The sequence below is a fragment of the Suncus etruscus genome, chromosome 15 (genome assembly GCF_024139225.1).
Source record: "Suncus etruscus isolate mSunEtr1 chromosome 15, mSunEtr1.pri.cur, whole genome shotgun sequence".
In the NCBI taxonomy this organism is placed as follows: Eukaryota; Metazoa; Chordata; class Mammalia; order Eulipotyphla; family Soricidae; genus Suncus; species Suncus etruscus.
This window is the reverse complement of record NC_064862.1, coordinates 53436872-53460245: the sequence shown is the minus strand read 5'-3', so window position 1 is coordinate 53460245 and position 23374 is coordinate 53436872. Positions and strand designations below refer to the sequence as shown.

The window sequence follows — 23374 nt, the reverse complement described above, 5'->3', positions numbered from 1 at the left end:
AAAGGGGCAGAAGAGCCCTAGTGGCAGAGGAGGAGGAAATCCCTGAGGGAGGAGAAATTATCATATTGAGGAGTCTTAAGCAGGGTCTGTAAGGAAGCAGAATGAGGAACAAAGCTTCCATAATCAGATTCTGGAGCCTTGGGGAGTCCAGTAAGAAGCTGGGGATTTGAGACTGGAGAGATAGTACAGGGGTCAAGGCGCTTGTCTTGAACGCAGCCAGCCTGGGTTCAATCCTGGCACCTATATAGTCACTTGAGTCCCTCTATGAGCTACTCCTGAGAATAGAGCCAGGAGTCAGCTCTGAGCACTGCCGGTATGGACCAGAACACAAACCTAAAGAGAGCCTTTGTTTCAGATGTGAGGGAGAGCCACAGTGGGGTTCAGGATGGGCCCATTTGGCTAAACTCAGGGTTACAGACATTCCTGCCTCTGAGCAGGAGCTGGTCATCGCGATAGCTGAGAGGATAATGGAATGACTATGGATGAGCATGGGGGTGTTTCCAGAGCTGAGTCACATCTAGGGGGTTGAGGGTGGGTCTCCCCAGCTGGCAAACCTGAGTGACTGACACAGGGAGGGGGCAGAGGTTTATGGTGGATGGGGCGGGGGTCCAGCATGTACCTCGGGTCTTGGGGAGTCAGATAGCTGGTGGTGGGGCAGGGTAAAGAGCAGTTGACACAGCCAAAACCCTCTGAACCTTCCTCTTTGGCTCCTAAACCATATAGTGACCAGCGCTCAGAGGGCAGCACTGAGCAATTCTTGAATAGTGGTCAAATAGCCATAACAAGGGGCAACAGCACGTGTGGAGGGCACTTGTCTTGCATATGGCTGACCTAGATTCAATCCTTAGTATCCCCTAGGATTCCCAGAACACTGCCAGGAGTGATTCTTGAGTGCAGAGCCAGGAGTAACTCCTGAGCATCACAGGGTGTGGCCATCCCACACCTCCAAATACTAGTTTAAAAAAAACCTTTCTCCCTTGTCTGTCTGTCTGTCTGTCTGTCTGTCTGTCTGTCTGTCTGTCTGTCTCAGAGCCCCAGAGCCTCAGAGATGATAGTTTTGACCTTTTCTATTCATGCTTTGGGCTACAGGGGCCCAGAAACTGAGGCTACTTTCAGCAAATTGTTACCATAGTGAAGTGAAAAGCTGGGAAGGAGGGGCCTACTGAGGAACATGGAGAGCAGGCCTCCAGATAGAGTAGAGGGGTGAATGGCCCAGCCTTCCACGAAGGTTTGTCATTTGTCTCTCCATCCTCATTTCAGCAGCCTCTGAGGAAAAGATGGGACAGAATTCCAGACATGCCTCACTTTATCCAGCTCCCTGGTCCAGAAAAGCCGTGGGTGCTTTTTCCGAAAGCATGAACTGTCTAGTGTTCTTGTGTTGTGTTCTGATTGTGAATTTTTTGGGAGTGGGGGGAGCACCTGCTGACACTCAGGGGTTACTCCTGGCTATGAGCTCAGAATTCGCTCCTGGCTTAGGGACCATATGGGACGCCAGGGATCGAACCAAGGTTTGTCCTGGTTCTCGGCGTGCAAGGCAAACGTCCCACCACTTTGCTATCTCTCTGGTCCCTGATTGTGAAATTTTAAATTTGTGATTATTACCCTTATTCTCTCCTTTCTGGGGATCTGTCAGGGCACCCTTTTATTATTTTCGGGGGGGGGGAGTCACACCCGGCAGCTCTCAGAGGTTACTCCTGGCTCTATGCTCAGAAATTGCTCCTGGCAGACTCACAGGACCAAATGGAATTCGGATTCGAACCACTGTCCTTCTTCATCTAAGGCAAACGCCCTACCGTTGTGCTATCTCTCTGGCCCCAGGGGCCACCCTTTTAGATGTTACTGTTGTCACTGGGGAAGGCCAGCTTCATGAATATGTATCTGTGTTTGATGCCTCCCCTGCAATCCCTCCCCTGCTGGCTTCCTTAATGCCTGTGATCCAATCATGAGATAAGCCAAATAATAATCTCACAGCCATCTCTGAATATTCAGTGGAATGAAGAGTCACAGACAAAGCTTTAAAGCAAAAACTGTAAAAGATGAGCCTTCATGAGGGTGGCTGAGAGCAAGGCCTCTTACAAGGCAGGCATGTGGTAAATGCAAAGGGAAAGTTCCCAAAGGAAATGCAAAGCACAGTTCAGGGGCTGGAATGATAGTAGAAAGGGGTGGGCCTTTGCCTTAAATGCTCCAACTTGGTTCAATTCCCAGCATTCTATGTGATCCCCAAAGTCCTGCCAAGAGTGATCTCTGAATGCAGAACCAGAAGTAAGCCCTGAGCAGTAACTAGCCCAGTGTGGCCCAAAAAACAAACACACCAAAAAGTCACCTAATGATCAGAAAACAAAGCAGCCTGATGGAGAAAGTTCATGATAGTCAGAACAGAAGATCAAAACAGCCACCACATTCCCTTAAGCCAAATCCTCAGCCAGAGCAAGGTTCTCTCTTTGATGCTATTAAGGGAGCTTGGTAGAGGTAAAGCGGATGCAAAAAGCATAGATGTAGCTCACAGGTGGGTTCGATGAGGTTTAAGGAAACTGACTCTAAGACATGGAAGGACGAGAAACAAAAAGTACTAATGGAGAAGCATTCTCAAGTTCTACCCAGAAGATCATGAATGACGGTAGTGACACTAAGCCACAGATTTTTGATGTAAGTAGAATAGCCTCAGAGTGGGGGAAAGATGCCACTGAGCACCTTTTTAGCCAAAGAGGGGCAAAGCTGTTTCCAGCTTTCAAGTTTCTATGCAAAGCCAACTCTTATTAAGGCAGAAGTCATGGATGGCTATTTGGGGAGTCCCATTCTGAAAATGTCCAGGACACTTATGAAGGAGGCTCAAAAGGAGCATGGTAGCATATCACTTTATAATATGGTTTCCTGAGAATTTTTGAAGCCACTGTTGAGACTTATTGCTCTGCAAGAAAAAAATATAGATTTAATAGGTCTTTCAAAATCTTCCTGCCCCTTGTATCAGATGCCTGATTGTCTAAGAGATGTACAGGGAATAAAATGTGTTTCCAGGCCTCGAAGCTAGCATCCATTCTGCAGGTCATAGATCAAGGAGTCATTTCAACATTCAGGCCTCATTATTTCTACAAGCCCTTGGATGGAGCTAGTTAATGTAAATTGAAAAATCCTCTAAAAAGACTTGCCATTTTAGATGCCATTAGGGACTCTTGTAACCCACCGGAAGGGACCAAATAGCAATTTACCAGGAGATTATGGGGAGACTGAGTCCAAACCTCTTAGATGACTCAGAGGTTCAAGTTTTCTGTGAAGGAAGAAACTGGTGTGGTTGTTGTAGAAACAGCAAGAGAAGCAGAGTTTGACGTGGGGCCTGAAACCATGTGTGACGGGCAGGACGCTCAGCATGGTATTACTTTGGGTGAGAAGTTGTCCCTTGAGAAATATGTCTAAAAAGTGGCCCCTTGAGATGGTACCTACTACACCTGAGGAAGTGACTGGGAATGTTGTGGAAATGTCAACAGAGGGTTTGAAATCAGTGGGTAAAGCAGAGGCAGGCAGGGAAAGACTGACTTCAATTTTGAGAGAATCACCACTATGTGGGGAAAGGTTATCACACAGGTGAGGGAAGCTTTTCTCAAAGCAGAACCAATCGATACAGCAAACTTCATTGTCTTATTTGAAGGAACTGCTAACACAATAAAGCAAAAGTCCCAAATAAAAAAAGAAGAAGGAAGGAAGGAAGGAAGGAAGGAAGGAAGGAAGGAAGGAAGGAAGGAAGGAAGGAGGAAGGAAGGAAGGAAAGGAAGGAAGGAAGGAAAGGAAGGAAGGGAAGTAAGGAAGGAAGGAAGGAAAGAAGAAAGAAGAGAAGAAAGAAAGAAAAGAAGAGAAGAAAGAAGAAAGAAGAAAGAAAGAAAGAAAGAAAGAAAGAAAGAAAGAAAGAAAGAAAGAAAGAAAGAAGAAAGAAAGAAAGAAAGAAAGAAAGAAAGAAAGAAAGAAAGGAATTTGCCACACTCAATCCAACTCTTAGCAACCACCAGGCGGATCAGACATCTGCCATCAATAAGTTCTTCCAACTCTCTGAAGAGGCAGATACTGTTTAGTCTATTTATTTATTTGTTTGTTTGTTTTTAAAGCAATGAAGTATCTAACTGAAGGTATGCACATTGTCTTCTAGATAGGGTGCTAGTGCATGCTAAGTCGATGACAGTGCAGTGACATCCAACTTTTAGTAGGACTGGGAAACCAGAACATATGTGAGACTCACTTCAGGTTTATTGTAGTCTTGGGTTTATTGCAGTGGCCTGAAACCAAACCTGCAATATATCCAGGCCAGGCCTTTAATGGGCTGGTTTGCAGGTGAGAACACAAGTTCTCAGACTTTGAATGCTCTTTCATGAATGTTTGCCTGCCTGCAATCAATGCTGGGTGCAGAAAGGAAAGAAGAGAGTAGGAAGATTGGGAAGCCAATCTCTCTGCTCAGAGCCTGCACCCCCTACTTGCCTCCCTCCGGACTATGTGGTCTCAGAGCTCTCTCTGCATCTCCCCAAAGACAAGCACACCCTCATGCCCTCCCCTGACAAGCCCAGCCCATGGACAGAACCCCCTCTCTGCATAGATCTTCCTATCCCCAAACTTAGATTCCTCTGCTGAGTCAACTGGGGCACTGGGACTGTGAGTGAGGATATACACCCAGGACCTACCTTTTCAGGGTTCCCCCCACTCCTATACCCCACTTCATGCCCCAGAAGGCCAGCTCCAGTCTTGGCACACACACACACACACACACACACACACACACACACACAGCTTTAAAAGTTGTGATACCACAGTGAGGAGGGCACTTGCCTTGAACAGAACTGACCCAGGTTTGATCCCCAGCATTCCATATGGTTCCCCCAAGCCTGCCAGAAATGATTCCTGAGAGCAGAACCAAGAGTAAGTCCTGAGTGCTGCCAGGCGTAGCCCAAAAACAAACCAAAAAAATATGGTGCCCTCAGAGATTCTAGGTCCCATCTGGGAGAAACCCCCAAGGCCAGAGGGGCAACCTTTCCCTGCCACCTCTGCAAGACCAGCCCAGGGTTGCCTCGGGAAGTCACAATGATGCACAGTAGGGACAAATAAGCCAGGTGCCATCACAGTGTAAGTGGGTAATGATGCAAGCCCAGGGCCGCCCCCACGGTTCCCAGAGCACTTCCAGGCTAAGTGCCCCTCTCTGCGGAAGCATGGGGGAGGCAGCCAGGCCTCCCTTGGCCCCTCCAATCCTGTCATTAACCTTATTTCCTAGCTGAGGAAATGGAGGCGCTGAGCAGCTGATCTGATCGTGGCCACCCAGCGAGGGTGAAGGTGGGTGGGGGAGTTCATCCCTCAACACCCCACTCCCACCCTGACTCCCAGCCTGCTGGCTGCAGCTTCATTCTCAGTAAACCAACCCCGAACCACCACTCACCCATCCCCCTCCTCTGAGCAGATCCTGGGGAGAGATGAAGAAGGAAAATAAGGGAAATGAGGAGGGGGGAAGGATTGGGAGGGTGGCAGCAGATCCGCCTGATTTGGGAACAGGGAGCCCAGTGTTTAACCTTTAACTGCTTCACCCTCTACCCTGCCCCCACCTGAGAAAGGGGGGGCTGGAGTTAATGAGCTAATGGCAGGGATGAATCTGGGCGAGTGTTAAGTGCTTCTGCAAGGCCCCATTAAAGCCATTATCTGCGTGCTGGGTGTCACTCTACAAGTGGACTTTGAGGGACCAGATGCCCCCCCCATTTCATTCATTCCTCCAGCTGCAGAAAAAGGTCACCCCCCCTTTAAAAGAACTGTCACCTTAGGAGCACAGCTCCCTGGTAAATCTCTTTGATCTCCCCCAGGTCCCCTCTGGGAGCCCATAGGAAGGATGGGTTGTGTCTGCTGAGGACACCCCATCCTGCCTTCTCACTAATGCCTCTAATGGGCCCCTAGCCACCCTGCCTGGCTGTCACTGCCCTACCCTGATAGTAGCTAATGGGGATACCCCTCCCCCACTCCTCCTGCAGTCACTGCAGCCACCACCAGGACACCCCCCAAGCCACCCACAGGCCTCTACTGTGTGTTTATTTTCAGGGACCCACTGAATTGCTGAGGCTGAGCAAGTTCAAGGAGCCCAAGGGTGTAAACAGAAGTAGCGGCTAAGCCATGTGTCCAAAGGAGGGTCTAGATTCCCTGGGATTTGGGGGAGCAGGGAACCAGATATCCATCCCAAACCCAATAACTGCCGCTGGAATGAGGTATCAGAACCAGTAAGGTTTGGGGAGACAGGGCCAGAAAGTGCTCTAAGAAAGGTGGGGTGCAGGAAGGGGAGAGAAGTCAGGGAAAGTGAGTGTCAGGACAGCTCACATTGCAGCACTGGGCTGTTTCTCAAAGAGACCAGTCAGTGGGCCTGGTGCTTCCTCACTGATGGGTGTCTCCCGAGGAGGCATCCCTATTTCTTCCTGCCCTGCACGTACACAGCATCCAGGGACCCCACAGCCTATGTGGAGCTTAGTGCTGGGACCTCTCAGGAAGCAGCAAACGGCACCTTCAGGCCCTGTGTGTGCTCAGTGAGAGACAAGGCCTGGGATGCTCCACTGCCCTCAGAACCATGAGCCTGAGGTGCCATCAGCACTGCTGAAGCCAGGTTGCTCTCTTCATCCCTGGTTCCTGTTCGTTTGATAAGGGGTCACACGTGTCAATCTGCTCCCCAAGACACTCAGCTGGGCTGGGCTAAGGGTTTGGTGCTCAAGCTAATGTTTCTGAGGCCTACCAGGCTCACCTAAGCAGTGCTCAGAGGCCTGTGAGGTGCAGTGATGGAACTTAGGGTTTCTTGTAAGCCAGGCACCTTTGTATCCATACCTCAGGCCTGAGGATTTTCTTATTTATTGGTTGATTGATTTTGGTTTGTGGCCACACTCAGCAGTGTTCAAGGGTAATAACTGGCTCTGCACTCAGGGATCACTTCTGGTGGAGATTGAGGGACCCAAAACATATTCTGGGAACCTGACCAGTGTCAGCCTTGTGCCATGTAAGCACCCTACCCACTGTACTATCTCTCCGGCCCTGACTTTCTCTTTTATAATTTTATTTGGAGGGAACCTAGAGAATCACATGGGAGAGGGATAGTATAGTGAGGATGGTGTTTGCCTGGCAACCACCAACCTGAGTTCGATCCCTTGTATCCCATATTGTCCCCTGAACACTGCCAAGAATAATTCTTGTGTGCAGAGCCATGAGTAAGTACTGTGGGACATAGCCCCAAACAAAAACTAAATGGCCAGATCCACCAGAGGAAGCTGCCACACTCTCCCCTCTGTCCCAGCATCAGTTGCACCTGACTCCCCGTGGAACACGGGTAGGAGTCTCAGTGGGCTGCATGGGAGGTCAGTAAGGAGCGTGGGTAAGGGGGCAGGCTGAGTAAGGGGGGTGGGCACAGCTTCCAGGGACACCTGGTGCTGGCAGACCTGCGGGCAGATCTCCTTCAGGGGTGACATGCTTGAGAGTGACAGGCAGTGTAGGGCTGAGCTGATGCATCTTGACAGCCAGGCAGCCGGTCCTAGAAGGAAGGCTAGGGTGGCCGCTGAGACTGCCAGCACCCCATTTCTACAATTGCTAGAAACAAGGTGTCTGAGAGGTGCTGGAATAAGGGGATCCTGAGACAGGCAGTTTTTTCTGCCTGCTGCCCGACCAAGCTAGTTCTCAGACTCAGTTCCAGGCTGAGAGCACAGAGATGTCCTGGCTCATGGGTCAGACCTTGAGGCAACCCAGAACTTCTGGCTCTGCAGGCCAGAGGTTTTTTGGGATCCACTGCCTGGGGATCTGTGCATGCCAGCTCACCCCCCTCCCCATTGACCCTCAGAAAGCCCTGATGCAGGTCCCTGTCCTATGATGTGGAGACATCAGGTCAGGATCACCCTGGGGCAAGCCTGACCCCAACTACCCAGAACTGCGGTCCTGAAGTCAAAACATCTTCCAAGCCCTGTCCCTGCTTCCCTCTCCATCCACAGCCAGGGCACTGTGATCTCAGCATTATGGGCAGAGCTGGCAAGGTCTCTTGGTAATCACCATACACAGGCCAGGCCGGACTGCCCTGCCCTCTTCCCTCCTGGAAGGAGGAAGGACCTGCACTTCCTCTTTCTTTCCCCTCCTCCCTCCAAGGCAGATCTTGTCTCTTATGCATCAATTATTCATTTTCTACAGCTACATTAAGCCCATGGTGTAGCTTCTTCTGTTCTTAGTCCTGGGGTGGAGGTGGGGGATCTGAGGAGCTGGAGTCACTGTGAGGGGTGGGGGTGCTGAGAGTCTGAACTCAGGTTCTGTAGGTATCCTAAGTCCAATGTGAAACCCAGAGATCACCTTACAGGCAGGGAAACTGAAGCTTCGAGAGGAAGAGGTGCCTACCCAGGGTCTTCGTATTTATTTTATTTTGTTTTATTTTATTTTATTTTATTTAAATACTGAGATTACAAACAGGACTATAGTTGGGCTTCTGTCACCAAAAGAACACCCCCCTTCACCAGTGCAACATTCTCACCACCAATGCCCCCCATCTCTCTCCACCCACACCTCCTGCCTGTATTCAAAACAGGCATTCTATCTCTCGTATTCATTAACATTGTCATGGTAGTTGTTAGTGTATTATTTCTCCAACTGATCTTCATACTTTGTGCCCTGCAGCTCTGAGTCTGTTCTGTGGTTCTGGCTTCTCTGCCCAATGTCTACAGTCTGCTTCCATGCCCCCCAAGGGAGCCTCTAGAAGTCACAGGGGATGTTGTGGCTTCCAGGGACATACATGAGTGATGAAATAAACGAATCACATTTGTGTCACGATAAACATGTTTGGGAATTCTTCTCACCTTCAACTCTTGCCCAATCTCCCCAGTGAGTAAGTTCAGGATAATGCCTAGTCCTATGTTCTTCCCATGGAATCACAGCATGCCTTGTGGTGGGCAAAGGCTGAGAAGGCCTGCAGAAGAATAGCAGTGCCATAGATCTACCTATGCAAACTCATCCCTAGCAGGATCTGGCTGTCCTTTTGGGCTGTGCAGACTCAGGCCTCACTGAGAGTGTGGCTACTGTGGGCAGACAAGTGGCAATAGCCTCTTTCCTCGAGTGTGGCTACTAGATATGAAAAAAAGGGGGTGTCTAGCAGTGAACTTCAGGACAGAGCAGCTAGGCCCCCTGGATACTCTTCCAGGCTGTGAGGCTCAAGGACATCATTCAATTCAACCACTGGATGGATGAGTAGAAATGTCTGTGGTGTGGATCCTCACTTTATATCCACCTACTGCTTTCCCAGCCTTAAAAATGCCAACAAGAGACCAGAACAAAAGTACTATGCAGGGCAGGGCACTTGCCTTGCATGTGGCCAACTCAGTATCCCATATGGTCCTTTGAGCCTCACCAGGGGTGATACTGAATATGGAGCCAGGAGTAAGCCCTGAGCATTGCCAGGTATGACCCAAGATGAACATTCAATGAATAAGATCTGGAGAGATAGTCCAAGGGTAGATTAAGCCATTTGCTATACACACAGCTAGCTCCAGTTTAATCTCCAGTACCACATATGGTTTCCCCTGAACTCCACTAAGAGTGATCTCAGAATGTAGACCCAGGAATAAACCTTGAGCACTGCTGGATATGCTCCAAAACCAAATAAAAAAGTGACTAATTACAATGGAGAATGGGTAAATAGTAACCGAGTAAGGATGCCTACAAGGCCCAGTCCCTATTTGTCCCTCACAATACCATCAATCCCGCAACTATCACTGAGTATAGCCATAGAGACACTTGAGCACTGCTTGGGGGCCTCTGGTGATCCAAAGCTAAAATGGCATCACATTCTCAGGTCTTTGCATTGAAATATTAGCTGGGTTGACTAAGAACCACCAAGAGTGAACCTCAGTCCCCCTGAGACCCACTTGGGTGGCTCAAACCACATTAGGCCCAACAGGGAATGTTTCTCAATGACACACCCAGAAGTTTCTGGCCTTTTCCACTTTCTGTCCCCAGCTAGGGATGCTGAGATACAGCAAGAACCTGTCTGGAGTCTAGTCACATTGATTAGTGGCATCTTTGTCCATGCGTACACTAAGGTCATGAACCGGGACATGGAGTTAGCATCATAGGGTCAGAGAAATAGCACATCAGGGAAGGCATTTGCCTTGCATACAACTGACCCAAGTTCAATCCCCTGCATTCCATATGGTCCCCTGAGCCTGCCAGGAGCGGTTCCTGAGTGTAGAGCCAGAAATAACCCCTGAACACCACTAGGTGTGACCTCCCCAAAAAACAGTTGGCATCACTACTAACTCCCACCCTCTGGACCTCAACATCCCCAGCTGTTAGATGGGGGGTAAGGGAGCCATGGGTTTGCTCTGAAGGATGTCCCTTTCCTGGAACACAGGAAGGGCCCAGAAACAGTCAATGCCCCTCAGCTTTCTTTCCTTTTCCCTTCCCTGTCTTTTCCAACAAAAGGACCGAGAAGCTTAGGGTCCCACCTCGAAGATGTCTATGTAGCCCCACATCTGTGAGCTATGGGCAGCCTGCCCTCTTCTCTCAGTGGAAACCTACCTTTTAAATCAGGGGTCTCAAACTCAATTTACCGCAGGCAAGTCGGGGTGTTCCTTGAGTGCAAAGTCAGTAGTAAGCCTTGAACATTCGGGGGTGTGACCCAAACAACTAAAACAAAACAAAACAAAAAAAGATTTCTCTAGGGCAGGGCCACAAAATGTTGTACGGAGGGCCTCAAATGGCCCTTGGGCCACAAGTTTGAGACCCCTGTAATGTATTCCCCCTCTCAGGTCCCTTTTCTCTCTCTCCCCAGACCCAAGCTTTGAAATGCGAGGGGTCAGAAGCAGTAAATATCACAGGGCTCCATAACATGTAATGGTGTGTAAATTGTGACTCATAATTCAGCAGGCTGTTGGTGCTCGTTCTCCAGTCTACATCCCCGGTGAAGCTGTAAATCAGGGATAAGGGATGCTGCACGAACTAAATTCCGCTTGTCAGATCCCAGCTTTCGTGCTGTGTGTTCAATTCACAAAAATATCACAAATATACATACACACACCTTCATATAGATCTGTCTCTATAAATAAACTGCCTGTTCTGAGACAATTCCCTGAGGACAGTCAAATCTTTCTGGCAAGAGCCTCATTTTTCCAGCCTTGTATTGGCTGTTATGTGTTAAGTCTCTTCTCCCTGACCCCAATATTTGCCTTACTTCTGACTTAGTCCAGGTGTCCTCCCACCCGAGTCTGCCTAAGATTTAGGTGACAGAGAGTAAGCCTGAGCTTGGGGAGGGAGACCCTGGGATGGAGGCTGAGGGGTTTCCTGTCTCACCCCTTATTTCAGCTACTTTACTCCCCACTGACAGGAACCAAAATAGAGTTGAGGGTGAGAGTCAGAAACCATGTTCTCTCTGCATTAGGCTGTCCGGAGTGTCTCTGCAGGAATTGAGAGCCCTGAGCCCCCCAACATGGAGATGTCCAGACTTAGGATTCAGATGTGATAAGTGACTTAGCCCCTCAAGAATAATTCTACAAGAAGCTGGAGCAATAGCAAATCGAGTGGAGCATTTGTCTTGCACATGGCCAACTGGGTTAATAGCACACCATCCCATATGGTTCTCCCAAGCTTCCCAGGAGTAATTTCTGATCCTAGAGCCAGGAGTAACCCCTAAGTGCCACTGGGTATGACCCCAAAACCAAATTTTTTTAATTAAATTAAAAAAGAATAATTCCATGGGCAAATGAACTGCTCCTGAACACAGCTCTTCTGTTCTCTTTGCATTTAGTGATAAAAGTGGGGTTCACCTGTTCTTTATCCCCCACCCTGTATGAATATGTGCTAGGGTCTCTCACATATCTGGGGACAAGTGGGGCCTAGATTGTTCTCATTTGCCACCTTTGGGGCTTAAGGCAGGTGTTTTCCTCTTGGCACTTTCATTGGCTCATGGGAAAGAGACTGTGATTGTGGGAGGGGAGTTCTGTGGGTTCCCCACATGCTAGCACCCTGCCATTGGGGCAGAGAGAGGACAGGGGACCCTTAAGTCATAGTAAGGGAAGATGAGTAGAGCAGAGACAGCCCCAGCCTGGCCCATCAATTGTGCCTGCATGAAGAAAAGCCTTGCCTGGGCAGTGCAGAGCGAACAAGTCTGCATTCATTCTGGGTAATGAAAAGTGTCATCAGTAAATGAAGAATTTCCTAATTACCAGGCTGGCCCTGGGAAGATCTGTGAGGCCTCAGGCAGTAGCAGTAATCCCAGTGCTAAGGGGCTGGGAGGAGAAGGTGGCAGGCCAGGGTTGGGGGACAGAAGCCCCCAAAGCATTAAATGTTTTTTTTTTTTTTTTTTTTGCCCCAAAGAAGACTGAGCTGCAACCTTCAAGAAAGAGCCACAGGGCTGGATCTGGCAAATACGTGAGGGGAAAATGGAATGACTGTGCTGAGCTTCAACTCAGCTAGCTGGTCCTAGGCATGCCCCTTTCCTTTCTAAACCTCAGTTTCCCTAAGCACCAATGGGCTGAATGTGAGGAATGGAAGCAAGAAATGACAGACACAGGCTGGGAAGGTGCTGGAGCTAGAGCTGGGACAGGTGGGGGACCCCTCTCACACCAACCTTCCAAGAGGTTCAACTCTGGCTCCATCACCTGAACCCAAGTTGATCCCACAGAACCAACTGAATGGTGTGAACCCAGATATATCACACAAAACCAGCTGGATCACATGGTACAACTCCATTACATGAAACCAAGTGGATTACATGAATCCAGCTCTATCTATCACATGAAACCAGGTAGATCATATAAACCCAGTTCAATCACATAAAACCAGCTGGATCATGTGAACCCAGTTCAATCACATGAAATGAGCTGGATCACATGAGCCAAGCTCAATCATATGAAACCAGCTGAATCATGTGAATCCACTTCAACTCGATCAGCTGAATTCAACTGGATCACATGATCCCAACTGGATCACATGATCCCAAGTCAATCATAATCCTAACTCATTTACCACCTTAATTTTGCAGGGACAAGGGGGCATTTTGCTTTCCTGGGGGAACTTTGAAAATATCTGGACCATCTTTGACATCTCCTCTGAGCCTCCTGAGCCTCCCCACCCAGAACCGTGCTGGGTAGTGGAACAACTTCACATCTTGTGTTCTGACTGAGGACATTGAGGGGTGCATTCATCCCTGAAGGGCCTGTGCACAGGATGTGGGAGAGGGACGCTGGAGGCAGCCTGCCCTGGTAGGCACTAGCTGGAGCCCTGGGCTGAGGAAGAGCCCCACACTTTCCTAGAAAATGGCGTTTCCTTAATGAACCCATCAACATCTCTGCCCTCAGCTGACAGTTCAGAAAGATGCTTGGGAGGATAATGACACCCCAAGATCACACAGTGTGTCTGACTCCCCTTCTGGTTCCTGTGAGCTCACCTCTACACACCTCCTCTTAGAATCAGAATATTCCCTGACACAACTCTTCCATGTCAGTGGCCAGATATGGAAACTGATCTAAACAGAAATCTTCTGGGCAAAATCTGGGCTAACCTGAGGTACAGACCCCATTGGTGACCTTGCTCTTGGCACACAGACCCAGCCCTCTCTCCACCGAATGCTCAGCGCTCCCAATGCCATTTCCCATGCATGATGGGGTGGTCTCCCCACCCAGCGCAGGGAAGGCGGGTGGTGAACAACTGCCTGGGAGTGATAATCCACTCTGAAAACATGCCTGCTGTTCTAATTATAAAGGAAACCAAATTGGGTTTCAATTGGAATTAATTGGATGCCCCCTTATCCCCATCATCTATCTTGCTCTCCCCAGCCCTTGTAGCCCAGTGGGGTGGAAGAGTGCAGAATCTCATCTTCTCCCCACTGAGCACAGCCCCGAGGGCTGCCCCTCTCCCCAGCCCTCAGCCCATAATCTCTTTAACCATTTCACAGAGCACAGACAATGGGAGGGGGGGTGCCTGGAGCACTCCTCTGTCTCCATTGCTAGAACAAAGTGGAAAAGATTAGATGAGTCTGGCTGAGTCACACTGAGGACCTGGTTTGGAAGAAAGTTGATGAGTGGGCACTTTGCTCTGGAGTGTTGTAAGGGCTGGAGAAGACAGAAAAGACATAGCAAGACCAGCCTGGGAGGCTAGTGGGGAGGGGGCTCTGAAAAAGGGGCCATCAGGTTGGAAGGCCTTAATGGGGAGGGAAATGGAGTAATCAGACAAGTACAAATTCAGTTCCCAAGCTAACTGGGAGGCCTTCAAATAGGAAAGGAAGAAACACCCCAACCCCAAACAAGGTGGTCCAGGACCGTTGGCAAGTCCATTATGCACTGTGCCTTAATTATCTTTTGCACCCTCTCAGATGCAATGCAGATCTTCATTCAGTGTGGCGTAAGTAACACAAATCACCATATCAATCTTTGGCAATATGATTGAATTGCAGCAAGTATGAAATTCAGCTTCATTCATGGGAAAGGAAAGACCATTCATGCTTTTTCTTTTTGGTTTCTTCTTGTTTTTCTGAGTCACACCCAACAATGCTCAGGGCTTACTCTGGGCTCTGCAATCAGGGATCACTCCTGGTGGGGCTCAGGGGGTCATTTGCTGTGCCAGAGATCAAACCCCGGTTAACTGCTTACAAGGCAAACACCCTAATCACTACAATTTCTCCAACCCAGGTGTTTCTTTTTATGATAAACCAGCTTTTAAAATTATTTAATTTAATCTTATTAAAGATAAGGCCTCCCAATGCTTACCACAGGCTGTGTTCTTTACACTGACTGTATAGAAAGAGGAGGTATAGTAAATGCTCCCCATATACACCTCAAATCAGGCCTTTTGCCTGGTCTGTATTGTGAATGGGGGAACAAAAAATAAAATTATTTAATTCAAATAATTCAATAATAATGAGCCCTGATGGAGGTTGAATAAAAAGGGATGATGGGAATTGATTGGAAAAAGCAGTTCCTATTTTAGTCCGAGGGTGATTCAGCACCACAGACAGCTCTGACCCCACCCCACCTCAGTCCCCAGAACCACCATTGCCCAGGAGATAAATTCAGTAGAGCTTAAAGATCCTGCCAAGCACCTACAGCAAGGGGATTGGGTTTTATAGACTGGAATCTTTGCCCACCATCACACAGGCAGAGAGATGAGTCTAGCTTCTGTCATCATTTACCAAGCCTGTCTAAAGGGATATATATATATATATATATATATATATATATAGTATATATATATATATATATATATATATATATATATATATATATATATATAAAACCCTCAGAAACTGGATACACATTCTTCTCCAACACACATGGTTCATTCTACAAAATAGATCACATGCTAGCTCATAAAACATACCTATATAAAATGAAGACTATAGAAATTGTACAAACTACCTTCTCAGACCATGATGCACTGAAGTTAGAAGTGAATACCAAGCAGACACAGAGGAAAGATTTTAACACCTGAAAATTAAACAGCTCATTATTTAACAACCTGTGAGACAGAGAGGAAATAAAAATTCCCTGCAAACAAATGAGAACAAAGACACAAATTTCAGAATCTGTGGGACTCAGCAAACTCTGTACTAAGAGGAAAATTTATAGCTTTTCAAGCTTCCAGAGATGCAAGAATGGTTCAACATATGCAAGTCAATCAACATAATACACTGAGTTACCCCTCCCCCGATTACCTATATTAATATCACCTGATGGTCAGAGCCACCCACATCTGGGAGGGGGTCTGTAGTTTGGAATAAAGTATAAAAAGGGTCAACTTGGAGGGAAGGAGGAGGCAGCAAGGAAGCATAAAGAGCAGCTGAAAGAGAGACAGAGGCAGAGAGAGCCAGAGAAGAAGCAGAGTAGTGGCTGCTTGGAAAAGGCTTACCATAGAAGCCATGTGAGGAATTGCACATGGAGGTTAGGGCCATAAAATAAAGCTAGCTGACTCCTGAAATTTTAACCGACTGCCTGTGAAATTATTTAGCCACTACTACCCTTCTCCAGACCTACCGGTGGAAGGGGCTAAAAGTGACGTGCCAAGAAAGGCCTCAACTTAACAGGAGGACAGTAAACTTTATATTTTATATTAAAATAACATCAACAGGGCCCAGAGAGATAGCACAGCAGCGTTTGCCTTGCAAGCAGCCGATTCAGGACCAAAGGTGGTTGGTTCGAATCCTGGTGTCCCATGTGGTCCCCCATGCCTGCCAGGAGCTATTTCTGAGCAGACAGCCAGGAGTAACCCCTGAGCAACGCCGGGTGTGGCCCAAAAACCAAAAAAAATAATAATAATAACATCAACAAAAGGAAAATTAAAAAAGCATATGATAAAACTAATAGATGCAGAGAAAGCATTTGATAAGATCCCAATGCCCATTCATAATAAATATAAAATCTCAACAAGATGAAAATGAAAAGAACTTTTCTCAACAAAGTCAAGGCCATTTATCACAAGATCATGGCCAATATTATACTTTTTTTTTTTTTTTTTGGTTTTTGGGTCACACCCACTGTTGCTCAGGGGTTACTCCTGGCTGTTTGCTCAGAAATAGCTCCTGGCAGGCACGGGGGACCATATGGGACACCGGGATTCGAACCAACCACCGTGGGTCCTGGATCGGCTGCTTGCAAGGCAAACACCTCTGTGCTATCTCTCCGGGCCCCCAATATTATACTTAATGGAGAAAAACTGAAAGCCTTTCCCCTAAGATCTGGCACAAGACAAGGCTGCTCGCTCTCTCAACTTCTATTTAATATAATACTGGAAGTACTTGCAATAGAAATCGGGAAAGAAAAAGATATCAAGGGCATCCAGAGAAGGAAGGAAAAAGTCAATTTTTCACTGTTTGCAGATGACATGACAGTATACTTAGAAAGTCCTAATAACTACCAAAAGCTTCTAGAAACAAGAGATGCATATAGCAAAGTGTCAGGCTACAAAATTAATGCACAAAAATCAATGGCCTTCTTATATACAAATAATGATGGAGAAGAAACAGACATTTAAAAAATCCCACTCACAATAGCATCACTGAAATTCAAATACCTTGGAGTCAACTTAATAAGGAAGTGAAGAACCAATATAAAGAAACCCATAAAGCATTGTTTCAAGAAATAGAAGAGGACACAAGGAAAAGGATTGATATACCCTGCTCATGGATGGGGAGAATTAACATCATTAAAATGGCAATACTCTCCAAAGCATTGTACAGATTAAATGCAATCCCTTTAAGGATAACCATGAGCTTCTTTAAAGAAGTAGATCAAATAGTCCTGAAATTCATCTGGAACAATTAATGGCCAAGAATAGCTAAAGCAACCCAGAGGAAAAAGAAGATGAGAGGCACCACTTTCCCCAACTTTAAATTGTGCTACAAAGCAATGATCATGGGGCTGGAGAGATAGCATAGCGGTAGGGCATTTGCCTTGCATGCAGCTGATTCAGGATAGACAGTGGTTCAAATCCTGGCATCCCATATGGTCCCCCGTGCTTGCCAGTAATGGTTTCTGAGCACAGAGCCCGAAGTAACCCCTGAGCGTTGCCAGGTGTGACCTAAAACAAAAAAAAGAAAAAACCATAATCATTAAAATAGTATGGTACTGAAATAAAGACAGACCCTAGCCCAATGGAATAGACTTGAATATTCAGAGAATGATGCTCAGACTTACAATCAATCAATCTTTAATAAATGAACAAGAAACACAAAACGAAGCAAGAAAAGACTCTTCAACAAGTGGTCAGCCACATTAGAAAAAAGGGCAAACTTGAACCTCTATCTAACACCATGCACAAAGGTCAAAACAAAATGGATTAAAGACCTCGGGGGGCCGGCATGGTGGCGCTAGAGGTAAGGTGTCTGCCTTGCCAGCGCTAGCCTAGAACGGACCTCGGTTGGATCCCTCGGCTTCCCATATGGTCCCCCACGCCAGGAGTGACTTCTGAGCGCATAGCCAGGAGTAACCCCTGAGCATTACCAGGTGTGGCCCAAAAACCAAAAAAAAAAAAAAAATAGACCTTAATGTCAGAACTGAAACTATAAAGTATATAGAAGAAAACTTAGGCAAAGCACTCCATGACAATGAAACTAAAGGCATCTTCAAGGAGGAAACACCACTGTCCAAACTAGTGGAAGCAGATACAGACAAATGTTATTACATTAAACCCAGAGCCTCTGCAATTCAAAGGAAACAGTGACTAGGGTTAAAAAAGGTCACCTACAGAATGGGAGAAACTATTCACACAACGCCCATCAGATAAGGAGCTAATATGTAAGATATACAAGGTACTGACAGAACTTAACAAGAAAAAAAATCTAACCCTATCAAAAATGAGGAGAAAAAATGAACAGACATTTCTTCACAGAAGAAATACAGATGGCCAAAAAGCACATAAAAATGCTCCACATCACTAATTATCAAGGAGATGCAAATCAAAACAACAATGAGGGGCCGTAGAGATAGCATGGAGGTAAAGCGTTTGCCTTGCACGCAGAAGGTTAGTGGTTCAAATCCCAGCATCCCATATGGTCCCCGAGCCTGCCAGGTGTGACTCCTGAACATAGAGCCAGAAGTAACCCTTGAGCGCTGCTGGGTGTGACCCAAAAAAACAAAACAAAACAAAAAGAAAACCCACAACAATGAGATATCATCTCACACCACAGAGACTGGCACACATCACAAACAATAAGAACAACCACTGCTGGTGTGAATATGGGGAGAAAGGAACTCTCATTCATTACTGGTGGGAATGCCACATAGGCCAACATTTTTGGAAAATATGAATATTCCTTAGAAAACTTGACATTGAACTCCCATATGATCCAGCAATTCCTAGTAATACAAAACCACAATACAAAAATGCCTTCTGCACCCCCATGTTTATAGCAGCAGTAGCCAGAATCTGGAAACAACCCAAATTCCCAATAACAGATGAGTGGCTAAAGACACTGTGATACTACAACAGATTGGAATACTATGCAGCTGTTAGAAAAAATGAAGCCCAAAATTTGTTTTTACATGGATGGATTTGGAGACTATTACATAGAGGGGAATAAGTCAGAGGGAGAGAGATAAGCACAGAATAGTCTCACTCAGATGTGGGATTTAAGAAAAATAAAAGACAGTTTAATAATAACACCCAAAGACAATAGAGATAAGGGCTGGAAGGACCAGTTCATAATAACAAGCTTATCACAAAGTAATAAGTAAGTGCAGTTAGAGAAATAACTACAGTAACGGCTACCATGACAACTATATAGAAAAAAATACAATGCTTGTCTTGAAGGCAGGCAGGGGGTGGGGTAAAGTAGAAAATGGGGGGACAATAGCAGTGGAAAAGTTGCACTGGTGAAGGGGGTGTGCATTTTATGACTGAAATCCAATTACAGACATGTTTGCAACCATTGTATTTAAATTATTAAAAATAAATAATATGGAATTGGGGGCCGGAGAGATAGCATGGAGGTAAGGCGTTTGCCTCTCATGCAGGAGGTCATCGGTTCGAATCCCGGCGTCCCATATATGGTCCTCCCGTGCCTGCCAGGAGCAATTTCTGAGCCTGGAGCCAGGAATAACCCCTGAGCACTGCCGGGTGTGACCCAAAAACCACAAAAAAAATAAATAAATAAATAAATAATATGGAATTGGGCCCGGAGAGATAGCACAGCGGTGTTTGCCTTGCAAGCAGCCGATTCAGGACCAAAGGTGGTTGGTTCGAATCCCGGTGTCCCATATGGTCCCCCGTGCCTGCCAGGAGCTATTTCTGAGCAGACAGCCAGGAGTAACCCGAGCAACGCCGGGTGTGGCCCAAAAACAAAAAACAAAAAACAAAAAAAATAAATAATATGGAATTAAAAAAGAAAAGAAGAAAGGCTAGGGCAGAGAGATGAGGAATATTCTAGAAAAAGGTTTAGACCGAGGCTTGGGTTGTGAGGTGAAGAATGCTCTAGAAAAAGTCTTAGACTGAGGCTTGGGCGGAGAGGTGAGGAATATTCGGTGGCAGCAGCAGAATACTGAGGAGATACTGAAAGATCTTGGAATCTCTGAGGAAGAGAGGCACACAGCATCTTGATCATATTTACATTTTGAGGTATTTGCCATGTAAGCCTGGGCTCCCCTCAAATGCAGAGCACGATCAGGTCATTTATCTGGCAGGCGGGTTTAACTAGCAAAGATGAGAGAGTGGGAAGAGTAAGATAGGAAAGGAAGTTAGAAGGCTGCATTGCTAAGTGGTGTCTCAGAGAAAGAAATGGAATTTTCCATGCAGTGGTACACAGGGAGAAAACATCATCTCAGTGAGGTTGACCCCCGTTGTCCCAGAAAGGGTTAATACCCCTGCCCAGACTGTCGGGCTGCCTACTCTCCATGCCAGTGCCTGACACTGAGACACAGGAAAAGACATTGCAGAAAGAAAAACTATCACATCACGTAGCTGAGTGAGGCACCCTTCATGGAATCCAAGGTGAAAATGTTTTTGCAGTTGTGCTTAGCACCAAAGAGGCTGGGAGAAAGATCTGTGGATCCTGGAGCTTCTGATCCATTCTTCTGGCCAAGTCTGTTGAGAAAAGAGGAGAATGAAGACAACAGCACAATTAGAGGTGAGCCAGGAGGAACCAAGATGGAAGACATCAGTAACCCTGATTTATTGTTTTTGTTAACTCAGCAGTGCTCAGGTATTACTCCTGGCTCTGCACTCAGGAATCTCTCCTGGTGATGCTCAGAGAACCATGTATAGTACTAGAGAGAACCAGAGTAAACTGCATGCAATACAAGCACCTGGCCTTCTGAACTCTCTCTGCCAGTCTTGATTTCAACCCAGAGAAACTGATTGCAGACTTTTTGCCACCAGCACTATGACAGGATATTTCATTGAGTGTGACATCACCAGGTTGGACATCATTTGTTACAGCAGCAACAAGAAGCTCACACAGACTTTTGCAGAAAGGTAACATCTAGGTTTGGATGTAAAAAGACCATTGGGGTGAATGGCAGGGTTGGATGTTGGGAATGGATGAAAGGTAGGATGAAGGATAATGTCTGTTTGGGGTTTATTTGGCAAGTGAATGGAACCAGCTTAGGGGAGCAGAATCAAGAGTTCTGTTTGGACTCTGTTAGTTTGGAGAGAAATAGTAGGTATGGATTATGTTGATGGAATCCAGTCCCAACCACTGTGCTGGACCTGGAGGGAGCCATAGAACCAGGGCTGCTTGGTTTACATGGGGATAGAGAATGGAAATGCAGCTCAAGCCACACCAGTTTATGCTAAATACGCACACACACATACACAGAGTATACTTCTTGTGCCTATGAATGTCCATGCCTTCCAGGGACATTCCAGAGCATTCCAGAAATAGCCATCAGTGCCAGGGGGTCACTGTGAGGCCAGCTGATAGCAGATTAGAAAGGCACCTCAAAGGAGCAGGTACATGAGGAGATGAGGAGACAAACTATGCCTTTCTAAAGGGGTAGGTTGTCAATTGCAGGAGGAGGATAATGTGTGTGTGTGTGTGTGTTTATGACTTAAGTCAGGTGACCCCATGGCATGTGAGGACACAGGGGGCTTAGAACAGCATTTGGCAGATTCTGGATGCCAGTAGGACCCTTCACTAGGAATGAGGACCCAGCTGCCTACTTGCTTGCCCTGCCTATGGCGGACCCCCATGGAAGGTCAGGTGAAAGCATCCTGTGTTTCTGCCACATATTGCCAAAAACAGTTTCTGCCTTGGGGCATCAACCAACCCAGGAACCAATGACTGGTAGAGAGTGCAAGAGTTTAAGGTCCCCCTATTGCTTAAGAGTAACTGGTCCCAGAAATGTACACCCCAAAGGACCCCCCTGCAAGTGGTCTGTGTTTCTAACTCTCCCTTCCACTTAACACATTTATATGGGCCACCCCTTGTGGGCTCTCTTCCTCCTTCTGGCACCAGGAAGGGTGCATAGGGAGAAGGAGCAAGTGATCATGTGATACCATCCAGCCACAGAGACTTGTTGAACAGAGACCAGGTTGGAGCCAGGCAAGCGATCATGCACCTGCCTTTCCTGGTCCTTTGATGCACAAGAGCCCTGAGCCCAGCAAAGGGCTATGACTGATTTTCAACCCTCTACCCTGGAGTTTCTTTATCAGCTACAGTCCCAAAAGAATGAGACTAGCTTCCCAGCCTTGTTCTCTTCTCTCTTCCACACTTGGTTTAATCATCCTCTCCTGAATCCTGCCGGTTCTGACTTAGCAGCTCTGGGTAGAACTTAAGATTCTCATTTCTAGCTCCCTTTCCAACACTCCTGCCCAAGACCATACAGTTACTGGGGAAGGTTAGAGGTAGGCGAGCCCACATTTGAGTACTCAGCACTCCTGATCTTGCTCCCAGCCCTTTTGAAGGAGGTCACTGGTTGTATCTAATGTACCTAAGGGCTCTGGACATCCCTGGCAGTAGCAAGAGCCCAAATTTTACTGTTTTCTTAGTTCTGATGCAGAGAATGATGTGGTACAGAAGATAGGGTTTAGAGAGACTCACTCAGTCATGTTATTCACCCACTCACTGCATCATATCCCATGAACCCTAAACATTTTTTCTCCTGAGCTTGAGTGTTTTCCCATCAATTAAATAGGTAGTGAACCTGGGTCTATGCAGTCTGTACTGGCACAGTTTGGAACTATCAAGAGAGCAAGTCTGTTCTGCTGAGATATAATTTACATATTCTCCCAATTTTAAATACTAAGTTAATGGATTTGGAAGAAATATATGCAGCCACATGACATATGTCAGTCATGGAACAATCAGCATGTACAACATACTTTTACATACACTCCTTGTTTTGTTTTGTTTTGGTTTGGTTTTGTCTTTGGGTCACATCCAGCAGAGCTCAGGGGTTACTTCTGGCTCTGTACTCAGAAATTACTCCTGGCAGGCTTGAGGGAGCAATCCTGTGGAATGCCAGGGATTAAATCCGGGTCAGCCATATGCAAACACTCTACCCACTGTTCTATCACTTTTGCCTCTCCTCATAACTTCTTAAATTTAAACCCTTAACTCCAACTCTGGCCCCTGGTAAAACATTGGTTAGTTATCTGATATAGTTTAAAAGTGATTTTTTATTCACATAACCAAGGCTGGAGAGGTAGTAGATAGGGCACTTGCTTTGCACACAGCTAATCTGGGTGTTTGTTTGTTTGTTTTTTAGCATCACAAATGATCTCCTAAGCACCCCCAGATCCCTGGATACTGTAGAATGGCTCCAAAGCAAAATAAAATAACCCTTATCTATGTAGAATTATGCCAAATATTCTCCTTTAAGTCTGGTTTCTTCAACCTGCTAGAATGTTATTTTGATTCATCTATGCTGCTTGTGCTGGTAGTTAAATGTGTTCTGTTGTTGGCTAGTGTCTGTGATATGGATGGATCATG

The 23374-nt window shown here is 46.6% G+C and overlaps 1 protein-coding gene and 1 non-coding gene across 2 annotated transcripts in view; one reads left to right on the top strand and one right to left on the bottom strand.

Moving 5' to 3' along the window:
• Positions 1-23374, bottom strand: part of SPOCK2 (SPARC (osteonectin), cwcv and kazal like domains proteoglycan 2) — an 836669-nt gene that overhangs the window by 36699 nt on the left and 776596 nt on the right. The window lies entirely within an intron of this gene.
• On the top strand, positions 14704-14836 carry LOC126031919 (small nucleolar RNA SNORA51). Its single transcript, XR_007503726.1, has one exon. It is a non-coding gene; the product is annotated as a small nucleolar RNA SNORA51 (small nucleolar RNA).